The sequence below is a fragment of the Bos indicus genome, chromosome 9, assembly GCF_029378745.1.
Source record: "Bos indicus isolate NIAB-ARS_2022 breed Sahiwal x Tharparkar chromosome 9, NIAB-ARS_B.indTharparkar_mat_pri_1.0, whole genome shotgun sequence".
Lineage (NCBI taxonomy): Eukaryota > Metazoa > Chordata > Mammalia > Artiodactyla > Bovidae > Bos > Bos indicus.
Window position 1 is genome coordinate 102,530,047 of NC_091768.1, and position 11,947 is coordinate 102,541,993.

Consider the following 11,947-nt stretch of genomic DNA (forward strand, 5'->3'; position numbering starts at 1 on the left):
TATGAAATCTCCCCACCAGACACAGCTTATCTTAAGGCCTTTAGCTGACTTTCTAGATGGCATAGTTGGTAGAGAATCTGCCTGCCAGCGCAGGAGACTCAACAGACTTGGGTTCGATCCCTGGGTCAAGAAGATCTGCCGGAGAAGGAACTGGCAGCCCATTCCTGTATTCTTGCTGGAGAATCCCATGGACAGAGGAGCCTGGCAGGCTACAGTCCCCAGGATTGCTAAGAGTTGGACATGACTGAACAATTTAGCACACACGTTCCCAGATTAGACAGGACTCTGAGTGTGTGTGAGAGTGTTTCCAGATGAGATTAGCATTTGAATAGGTGGACTCAGTAAATCCCCGGGCCCCGCCCGTTGTGAGTGGGCAGCGTCCAGTCAGCTGGGACCCCAATAGGAAAAAGGTGCAGGGAGGAGGATCCCCCATTTCTCCTGCTCATTGACACGCTTGGCTGGCTCGTTCAGCCTCTCCTGCCCCTGGCTGGGGTTTACACCTTCCGCTCTGCTGGTTCTCAGGCTTTCAGACCAAACTGTCCTGCACCATCCTCTGGTCTCAGCTTGCAGACGGCATGTGGTGGGGCTTCTCAGCCTCTGTAACCATGTGAACTATTTCCTTTCATTGTGTATGTATATGCAAACATGTGTATGTGTGTATGTTTATGTATATATGCATATATATACATGTGTATATACATGTATATGTATGTATGTATATGCATATGTATATACACACACACACACATAAATATATCTCAGTGTGTGTCTCTGAGTCGGCGGGTGAGGACTCTGGAGGCCATCTGAAGGCTGGCCTTCCTCAGTGGCACCTCCCGTGGCCTCCACACCTCGCGCACGGCCTCCTAAAGGGATGCTGGCTGCCTTCAATACACAGTGCTGGCCTGTCCCCAGCGAGGGCTCCCAGGGAGCGTGAGGAGGAGCCACCTGCCTTGGTGATCTGCAGGGGAGTGATATGAGTCACGTCCACCGTACTCCACCCGTGGAAAGCGAATCACAGTGTCCAGCTCGCATCAAGAGGCGCGAACGTGCTTTAAAATAGCACCTTTCTTGAAAACCCTGCTATAGAATTTTTTTCATTCTTAGTGTAATTACCTTTCAGGAAAAAGTTGAGCGAGACCTGGCTATAGCGTGTGAATTCAAGCGTTAGGCTTCTTGCTATTTCATGAATAAACCAGGTTAGGGGATTAGGAACTAGACCTTGAGACGACACATCCTTGGTTTAAACTACAAAGTAAGATTTTCCTAGCCCTTGAAATATTCAGGAAACGGATATCCCCAGAGTCCTTATTGATCAATTTTGGGTATTTGGAAGTCTTTGTTTCATTGCATTCTAAATCCTTAAATAAAGATTTGTTTGGTTATTTCAGAATAGAGGCCGGTTCATTTTCCAAGTGTCTACAATTCCTAATTGTATCTGAGTATCAAAGCTTCTACAGCCCACACCTATAAATTGTGCTTTATTTTAGGAAATGGGCCTGAGAAATAATATAGCTTGGTTTCTAATGTTAAAACAATTCTCATAACTATCAAAATGACATGGTTGATTCTAGAAAGAGAATAAACTAAGCCTCTGCCATTTTGGGGGGGTAGGGTGTCATTCTTGGAGTCAAAACTGATCTGGGTTTTTAATCATGCCCTATAACTTAATCAAGCATTTGATAAGGCATGTAATTGTGCAAATGTTCTGAGTGGCTTTGGCAAAGAATGTGCTCTCATAAATGCCCTATCTACTCTATTTACATTTCCCACAGTCCTATTCATACAGATAAATGCATGTCTTTCAGCAAAAAATTAAATCATAACTCAGCTCACTTGCTAACCTGCCAAAGACAACACTTGTTTAGTCCCTCAATCGTGTCCCACGTATTGTGACCCCACGGACTGCAGCCCCCCAGGCTCCTCTGTCCATGGGATTCTCCAGGCAAGGACACTGGAGTGGGTTGCCATTTCCTTCTCCAGGGGAGCTTCCCAACCCAGGGGTCACTGCATCTCCTGCAAGTGTCCTGCGTTGCAGGATGACTCTGCTGCTGAGCCTTCAGGGAAGCCCAAAGACAACATGCCAGTCCTTAAAATGATCGGACCAAGGCAAGGCCACATTTGAAAGGCAAATGTGAAAGTCAATCGAGTTGAAATTTGAATAATTAAAGCTTTCTGGTTTATGTAGACAGCATAAAATTATAAGAAGCTAATTATGTCAAGTAATTAGCACATCTTCGGAAATCAAGTGCAAGGGCAGTCTGCTTGGAGACCAGAAGAAACTATACAATCAGAGAATTGAGAAAATGCCGTCGTGTTCTGTGTGGGGCCATGAACTCCACACAGGAAGGGGCAGCGCATCGGCTTGCTGCCTTTAAAGGAGCCTGCTCCCCACGTGCTTGCAGGGCTGGTTTCAGTGTTTAAAGCTGCATTCTTGTCTTCCTGGCTGAAGTTGAAAATTGGTCTGCAGAATGGATGGATCAGATCTTACTCATGAATGGATTTATATTTAATGGCATTTTAAAGGTTGTTTATAATTGGCAGTACAACAGAAAACATCCTTGACACCTATGAGGAAGGCAGCCTGTGAGGCCTGGGACAGAAAGGAGGGGGAAGGGGAGACAGACCTGCAGGGCAGCTGGGTAATCACGCAGGCGGGGAGTGGGCGCACCGAGTCCAGGGACCCTGTTCTCCGACCAGAGACATGCGACCCGGCCTCTCTGTCAAGAGCAAAAAGAGAGGTGGAGTTCAGGGCCGAAGCAGAGCACCAGCATCAGCCGAACCACCTCCTCCCCGCGGGCCTGCGCAGCCAGGGTACCAACAAGCCTACTGAGAGAGAAGCATTTTAATGACTTCCTCGAGGCTGCTGTGTTTTAAGGTTAATGTCTCTTGAGAGATGCCCTGGTCTTTTCTAAAAGATTACAGCATAAAGGAGAGTATTTTGGGTTTTTAGCACCTCTGCCAACAAAGGTATGTCTAGTCAAAGCTATGGTTTTTCCATTGGTCATGTATGGATGTGAGAGTTGGACCATAAAGAAAGTTGAGTGCAGAAGAATTAATGCTTTTGAACTGTGGTGTTGGAGAAGACTCTTGAGAGTCCCTTGGACTGCAAGGAGATCCAACCAGTCCATCCTAAAGGAGATCAGTCCTGGGTGTTCATTGGAAGGACTGATGTTGAAGATGAAACTCCAATATTTTGGTCACCTGATACGAAGAACTGACTCATTGGAAAAGCCCCTGATGTGGGAAAGATTGGGGGCAGGAGAAGGCGACCACAGAGGATGAGATGGTTGAATGGCATCACTGACTCGATGGACATGAATTTGAGTGAACTCCGGGAGCTGGTGATGGACAGGGAGGCCTGGCGTGCTGCAGTCCATGGAGTCGCAGAGTCAGACATGCCTGAGTGACTGAACTGATAAGACCAGGGAGAAACAAAGAGTCAAGAGCAGCCTTGGGGAAACCTTCTGTTTCCCCACCACTGACCGCACACAACAGGATCTCTCAGCTATTTTGCAGATACTGAAACCCCCTCCAGGGGGGAGAAGCTATTGAGTCACAGGTATGCTGCCCATAGGCATGTGGACACCAGACCAGTTGACCTGAAGGTTGGTGATGCTGACCCCGCCTCACGGCACCACCACCAGCCCATCAGAAGAGTGCCCACCAAGTGATCACGCCCCCTTTGAACAATTGCCATAGACTTTCTCACTGTCCTCCCCAGGTGTGCCCACTTGGATTTGAGGGCATTTGCCTGCTGTGGCTCCCTTTGCCTGGCTAAGCAATAAAGCACCCTTTTCTACTTCTCCCAAAGCTCTGTGTCTGAGATTTTATTTAGCACCAGTACGCAGAGAAGCTGAGCTTTCGGCATCGCAGGTAAGCTAGCCTAATCGGTGTGTAAGAAAGATGCAGAGGTTATGCAGCTGAAACAGTGCAATAACCACAGGGCATGGACGCGGGGGCCAAGAGGCCTGGCTGTCCCATGAGTGGTGACGTGAGCTTGAACAAGCCCCTCACCCCTGGGAGGCCCAGCCCCCTCCTCTGTGGAATGGAGACCTCACTACTTCCACAGGTGTGGCAGGTTGGATAATTGGTCCCCACTCTTCCATTAGCTATGAAAGAGTGTTCACCTGCCCTTTACCCTGTGACTTTGCAAGGCCTCCCGGAAGGATCTGACCATGTGACTTGGCCCATTGGCATCAGGCGTGCCCACCGAGCTTGCCTGGCAGGGATGTGGGTAGAGACATCAGTGTGGAGGCTCTGGAAGGAGGATCTAGAGGTCCTTACTAATTCTCACACTCCACCATGAAAGGAACAGCTGGTCAGCTGCTGTCCTTCAGCTATGGCCCCGGAATAGCATTCGGGTCAGACAGAAATTCAACCCATAGCTTGGAGCCAAGCCACCCACACAGCCAGCCCAGCCCTGTGTGGACCAACTGAACCACCAGTGACCTAGACACTCACGAGGATGAAACACAACGTGTGTTCCTGGGAGCCCCTGAGCTTGGGGGTGGCTTATTACTCAGCATTACTGTGATGGCTGTGGACAAATACACTCAGAAGTTCCTGTGAGCTTCTCCTAAGCCAATGAGCATGAGAGTGCTTCGTAATCTGCTTTAAAAAAGACACTCATCTGGAACGAATCCTCTAAAGGCAGAAACTTTCGTTACTTTACCTAGAAGAGCTCCTGGTACAAATGGATGGGTGGATTTTTGATAGAAAATATCCGTGTATGGGTTCAATCCCTGGGTTGGGAAGATCCCCTGGAGGAGGGCATGGCGACCCACTCCAGTATCCTTGCTTAGAAAATTCCGTGGACAGAGGAGCCTGGTGGGCTACAGTCCAAGGGATCTCAAAGAGTCAGCCACGACCGAAACGAGTTAGCACACACACATATATGTGTATGAACCCTGGAATTTCTACTCTAGGCACTGTTTTTCTTGGATTTAAGTAATTCATTTCAGTTAATATAAATATCCCTGAGAAAGGTGGTGTTTTTTTTTTTGTAACACTATGATTTGAGGACGTTTGAAGCCAGATACTTGGAATGATTATAGGATCTGTAGAAAATCAGAGGTAAGAGCAGGGGTCTAAGAAATGAATTTCCCACTTTGACCCATGGATAATTTACACCCTTCAACAAAACTTTAGGCGTTTTACTGAAACTAGCATTCTGTCCCCCCAAAAAATATCTTTCATAAAATAAAGGCACACAGATACACACCCAAACATGTGCACTAATACAGCCCTGAGCACATTTGCAGAGGCTGCACTTGTGTGGGTGTGTCTGTCTACCCACCCATCTATCTTCTGTTTATGCAGAGACAGATCTTTTGCAACCACAAGGGGACTCACATGCTCTGGGAGACAAGAAAGAGAGCTTTGAGAGAATGATTCCATTTGTGTTGAATCTGTACACAAAACGTGTGCTTCATGGACCTGGGGCTCAAGAATATGGGCTGGAAGCCTTGCTCCTTGATGGGACTTTGGACAAAGCATAAAGTAAGGGAGTTTGGGTTAGATAAGTTCCAGCTTCTTTGAAATGTATTCTCTGTACCTTATGAAGGGTGAGATTCTGAGTTTACCTGAACCATTTTGTGACCGCGCTGGCTTAGGGCACTGCTCCTTGAAAGCGGTGTCTGTGACTCTAGGGGTCAAAGTGGGAAGCCCATTCCTGAAACCCCTGCTCTGAAAGCTTAATTCCCGGTCTGCTGGCATGCTGGCTGTGATGTGCCCGTCACTCTCTCGTCCCACAGCCTTGGTGCCCTGGGCAGTGTTAACACGGTGTGTTCGAGCGTCTTTGCTGGGACACCTGCGAGTCTTGAAGGCCGGAGTGCGCACAGCACGCTACCTGATGAAGGGAGACTTTGCATCTTGGCCCGAGGAGTTGAGCAACCCACACGCGGCCCAGCACACAGCTGCTGGGTGCTTGCTTGTTTCTCCTGCTATTTTTTATGACCTTTGAAAGCTTTCCTAAACCTGGACTGGACGTTCCTGGGGCCACATGCTGCCCTCTGCTTGCTTTTTGCCGCATGACCAGTGGTGTCTGTGCCGGTCCAGTCTCGAGCCAGAGGGGAAGGCCTGGAGGCCCTCAGGGTCCAGGGGCTGTGTGTTCCCTCGTTGGGCCGACAACGACCAGTTTGGAGACCACGGCGCGTCCAGTGTGGGTTTCCGCGCTGCCTCAGCCCAGCCCCCTGCAGACCCGTGTTGTGTTCAGCGTGGAGACCCGGGCCCTGCGCTCTGACGGTCCTCCACGGAGCACCCCCAGTCCTTGTCGCTGGGCGAAGAGGACGGCACGGCCCCAGCGCAGGCCCTGGGCACCCGAGGCAGGCGGGCTGCGGGGCGCCCTCTCTGCACCCGAGCTTGTCGCCGCAGCATGCAGAGCCCGCCGTGGCCCGGCTGCCCCTGCTCCGTCCACCTGCCGCCCTTTCTGAACTCCAGGGGCGCCTGTTGTCGGCGTCACTGGGTGGGGACAGGGTTTCACACCCAGACCCTGTGTTTCGGGGGCACAGGGGCTCAGAGCTCGGGTTCAAACGCTCCGCTGACTCAGGGCCACGGGAGCGATGGCTGTCGTCCGGGTCTCGTTCTGGGGTCTTCACACAGTCACAGTCCCCAGGGCGTTGCCTCTCGCTGCAGGTGGGGAAATAGAGGCTGCAAGCTCGGGGGCCGCCAGGAGGCGCAGGGGACGCCAGCACCGACCCAGGAGGGACCACGCACCCCCCGGGCCCGGTGCTGCGTGCTGAATTCTCTCTGAAGAGCGCCCCCTCCAGGTACCGCCCGGAAGGGCCTCCCTGGAGCTCCTCTTGGCCAGGGTAGTCTTCCGGGTTTGGTGGAAGGACTGCAGTGAGCGTATGCGCTGGGTGGGAGATGGCATTTTCTTCCAGGAAAGACGGTCAGCGCTCCACTCCATCCCAGTATCTACCCAACAGCTGCAGCTGCGAGGGAGGGAACTTGCTGCCTTGCCAAGAACATGAGAGGCGGCCCGTAGCCACGTTGCAGCCCGAGTACTGTTCCCAGGGACGTCGTCAGCCTTAGGGGACGGCTCTGGCCTGAGCATGCGCTCCGTGATACTTAGCACAGCGCACGTGGCCCTTCTCCCAGAGAGATGCCCCGCGGGGAGACCGGTCCCAGCTGCCCGGCTCAAGGGCGTGGGGGTACCATGGGGACAGGCGGCCTGGCGCCCACAGTCCAGGGCAGGAGCGTCCTCCATCCAGCAAGGTCGCTCAACACACACAGCTTCAGCGGTGGCCAAGCCTGCCTTCCTTGATTTTCTGGGCAGCTTGCTGGGATGGCTGCAGGAATGGAGGGGGCCCTGATCCCTCCTCTAGCCTGGAACCTCCCTCCCCGAGCTGCTGGGGCTCAGGGAGCCGGGAGCTGGGGAATGGAGACTGCATCGGTCCGGGAAGGAGGCCCTCGTGAAGACGGAGCGGGCGGAGCACACGTGGGGTGGGGGCCGCCTCTGACTCCCCATCCCTGCTCCCCTGAGTCCATACACGGCAGGCCCCGCAGTGACCCCCCCCTGACACACGGTGCCCTTTTGCATTTTTTCTCGTGTAAAATGTCAGGCTGGTCATTATCCAGCGGGATCCCACGCCCTCCCCAACTGACTGCTTGTTGTTGATCGAAGTGAGTTATTCTGATTCGAGCATGTGTCACAGAACCAGCAAGTCATCTCGTTGCCTCCCAGAGGGGATGCATGTGGTAACACGGCCACCTGGGGACGGGCCTTAAAATGAGGGGCCCCAGCCCAGGGCTTCACACCAGGGTGAGATCTGATGAACGTTTACAGAATCATTGGGATGGGGGTAGGGCTTCCCTGGTAGCTCAGACAGTAAAGAAATAGCCCTCAATGCGGGAGACCCAGGTTCGATCCCTGGGTGGGGAAGGTCCCCTGGAGAAGGGAATGGCAACCCACTCCAGTGTTCTGACCCAGGGCATTCCATGGACAGAGGAGCCTGGACGGCTACAGTCTGTGGGGCCACAAAGAGTCGGACACGACTGAAGCAACTTAGCACACAAGGCCCTGCCCAGGGCATCCTTTCTGGTTCAGCGGAGCTGAGGCCAGGCCCCTGCCTCCCGGCCCCGACGGCCGTCCCAGCTCTGGGGTCTCTCCTGTGGCTGCGGCGGGGTGCTGGGGGCGCCAGCCGGACACAGGCCTGGGGCTCCTGTCCAGCTCAGCGAGCCGCTCGGCAGGAAGCTCCCGGCACTGGGAGCGGGTGATGGCTGTGACGTCTGCTCGGTGTTTGGGGGATGAAGCGAGTTAAACCACGTGAGGCTGTCAGAGCCACGCCTGGGCCGTGGGACAGGTTCTGAGATCCAGGCGTCCGCCTCTGCGGCCCCGCACAGTCCTCTGAGACGCGTACTTCGTCGCTCTCTGGCCCCGCTGGCCCCTCTGGTCCTAGAAGAGGCCTCGTGAATGCCACGCCTGCCCCGGCCCAGCAGCTGGCCCCTTGCACCTGAGCCCCGCGAGTGGCCCTGGATCACAGGGCAGCGTGGCCCAGCCGGGCGGCAGTCCCGTGGACACAGCCATCGTCCCCCGCCTGGCATGTGGGTCCCCACGCGGGAGAGGCTGTGTGCCTCCCAGGGTCACCGTGGTGCCGCCTCTCCACGTACAGGAGGAACTCAGCACCCAGAGGGCCACACGGCAGAGGGACGTGACACTCCAGAGCCCATGTGGGCCCTGGGCACCGGGACCAGGGCCCCAGCAGGGGCGGGGTCCCCAGGGCTCCTGGGGGGGAGACCCCATCCGCCAGGCTGGTGCTCCTTGTGATTCTAAACCCTTCCCTTCCCTGCAGGTCCCTGCTGGCCTCCCTGGCCTCAGGGTATCAGGAGTGAAAGGGGGCACGGCCCGCACAGGGGCTGGCCTGGCCGGCAAGGGCCGCTGGGGGAACCAAGGTGTGCAGAGAAGTAAACGTCTCCCTGTTTTTCTTCCCACGGGCCTATCAGAGCTTTTACACTCAGATTTTCTCCTCACAAGCTTCCCAGTAGCTCAAACAGTAAAGAATCTGCCTGCAATGCAGGAGACCCAGGTTCGATCCCTGGGTTGGGAAGATCCCCTGGAGGAGGGCCTGGCAACCCACTCCAGTATTCTTGCCTGGAGAATCCCATGGACAGAGGAGCCTGGAGGGCTACTGCCCACGGGGCCGCAAAAAGGGGGACACAACTGAGCGACACTTTCTCCTCTGTGGAAGAAACCCCCAAATCTGCACTGAGGGCTCTCACAGATGATGACGGCCTCCCAGCCCGGCCCCCGTGCCTGCAGGGGGACGTCCCGTGGGACAGAGCTGTGTGAGGAGGAAACTGGGTTTAGGTGGACGGCACTCGGCTCGTGGCAGAGGGCGATGTGAGCCCACAGCTGACAGGCACGACAAGCTGGGGCCGCAAAGGCCCCCTGTGTTTAGTGCTGACCCCCCTCCCCGCCCTGCAGAGAGGCCAGCGCACTCTGCACCCGCCCCGCCCTCCTGCGGCCTTGGTGAGCCTGCAGCTGCCCCCGGCCGCTCTCTCAGACTCGGGGGGAGGACGGCGGAGCTGCCTAGGAGGCTTTCGAGGCGCCCGCAAGCAGTGGCTCCCCCACAGTGCGGCAGGAGGCTTGCTTTGGACCCTGAGGTTGTTCACGTTCAGACCTGCTGGCTGAGGGGGGCTCGCGGCAATGGCAGTGACGGAGCTGTGTCCTCGTGGCAACCCCACTAGATGCTCCCCTTCTGCCTTCGCCCCATGAGACGGAGCCCCGTGTGCAGACGGGACCTGGAGGTCAGCAGTGACCCCTGGCCCGGCTGCCTGGCCCTCGGCCGGACTGGACTCCCTGGCAGGACTCGCTCAGCAGTGCGTTTGGAGCCTCTGACCGCAGAGTCCCCACCTTCGCTGGGGATGTGATCACTGTCCTGCTCGCAGCTTGGACAGCCACACTGGCCACCAGCACGTCCAGATGAACCTCTGCAGCTGCGTCTTCCAGACCCGGAGGGACCCTCTCTGCGGCCGCAGACTAGCCTCTTCCCTGGGCGGCGTCTCAGCCCCACGCCGGGCGCCTTCCAGGAAGGGGAGCCCAGGGCCCAGGCGGTCCTCAGGTGGTCTTCTGGTCAGTATGATCTGAGATCACTCGGACCGCGCTCCTCTTTTAAAAACCCGCCCTGATAATCCCGTCCCCCTCTGTTCAAATGTGAGTGTTAACTCTCCAGGGTTTGAGCTGTCGGCAGGGACCTCTCCCACCACACGTTTACCAGATCACTGAGCGTCACACAGGAGGACCCGGGGCAGATGGATGTGGGCCTGGCGGCTAGGGGTCTGGGACTCCCAGTGGCGTGTCTTTAAAGGGGAAGCCCAAGAATACTGGAGTAGGTAGCCTATCCCTTCTCCAGCAGATCTTCCCGACGCAGGAATCCAACTGGAGTCTCCTGCATTGCAGGTGGATTCTTTACCAACTAGAGAAGCCCCAAAGGGGAAGTCAGGGAGAAAATAAAATTTGCCTGCTTAATATTTTTCCCATAGTGTGCAAAAGTCTAGATGGACTGTTTCACGCCCTCGGCTCACAGGACATTGTAGGCTGTAGCTCTGCTCCTCTGCAAAAGGAGGAGACAGATTTCACCAAAGTCGTGGACGTGTGGTGCGTGTGTGACGTGTGCTGTGCGTGTGTGAGTGGGGTGTGTGTGCGTGCGCGTGCCTGTGTGTGCTGTGTGTGGTGCATGTGAAGAACATGGGGAAGCGGGGAGAGGACCGTGGTGGGGGCTCGGGGCCCAGGGCAACGCTGTGTACACACCTGGAGGGTGAGTGGAGCCAGCTGGAGACCAGCTGGGGAGACGCTTTGTATCGGGGTCGGGGGAGCCTTCCGGGCAGTGAGCGGGGCTGCGCGCCTACCCGCCCGCGGAGCAGACAGCCGAGGGGCAGAGAAGAGCTGCCAGCCCGTCAGCACCATCTGGGATCCGTGCCAACCCCCTTCCACTCATTGTGACAACTTTCCGACGTGTGATCGGAAACGACCTGCAACCTGAGGCTCAAATCTGTCTTCAGAAACGGGTGGCATTTGGATTTTCTGCTCGTGAAGATGACTGATCACAAACCCAAACCATTTCTGGCCCGGTTCCTTGCAGCCTTAAAATCCGCTAGACTGGAAATGCCGCAGGGACGGTCTTCCTGCGGAGCATGCAGGTCGACAGCTGGCCGGCCTGAGCGTGCTGTGGTCCTTTGTCAGCAAAGACAGACCTGCTTCTCAGGGAAAAAGCATTCCAGACCTTTCCCTGGTTGGACATCGACAGAACCCTTTGCCTTAAAGATGCTGTGTTTTGTCACAGACATTACTTTTTTCCTGCATCTCCATGCCTACCAGCCCCTCTCCACACACCCCATATGAAAATAATAGTAACAGCAAAGTGGTCATGGTGGTTAAAATTTCAGGATTTGGGCAAGCCTATTGTTTAACCCCACCGTTATTAAAAATGAAATTATATAAACTTTCAACTATGCAAATTGCATTTTAAAAGGCAACTATTACCCAGAGATCATCACTTCCTACAGGTTTTTCTACACTTCACGATTTCTCTGCTTTCGAGTTGCTCACTGTCTTGAGCCAGCTCGGATGGGAGGATGTGGAGATTCACAGGGGCCCCTCCCTCGATGGGCAGCAGGGGCGACCCCCCACCGGGCACACGCTGCAGGGCTTAGGTGTTCTGGGCTCCATCTGCCGAGACCCGTGAGCAGGCCTGCCAGCCTTTCTGGGCTTCCCTGGTGACTCGGGGGCAGAGAGTCCGCCTGCAATGCAGCGGATGCAGGTTCGATCCTTGGGTTGGGAAGATCCCCCGGAGGAGGAAACGGCAGCCCGCGCCAGTCTCCTTGCCTGGAGAGTCCCAATCTGTGGGGTCACACAGAGTCGGACACGACTGGGTGACTCAACAACAGCAACAACCGCCACCTCTTACCGATGCTGTTTTCCTGGAAGAGTGATGAGGCTTCTCATTTC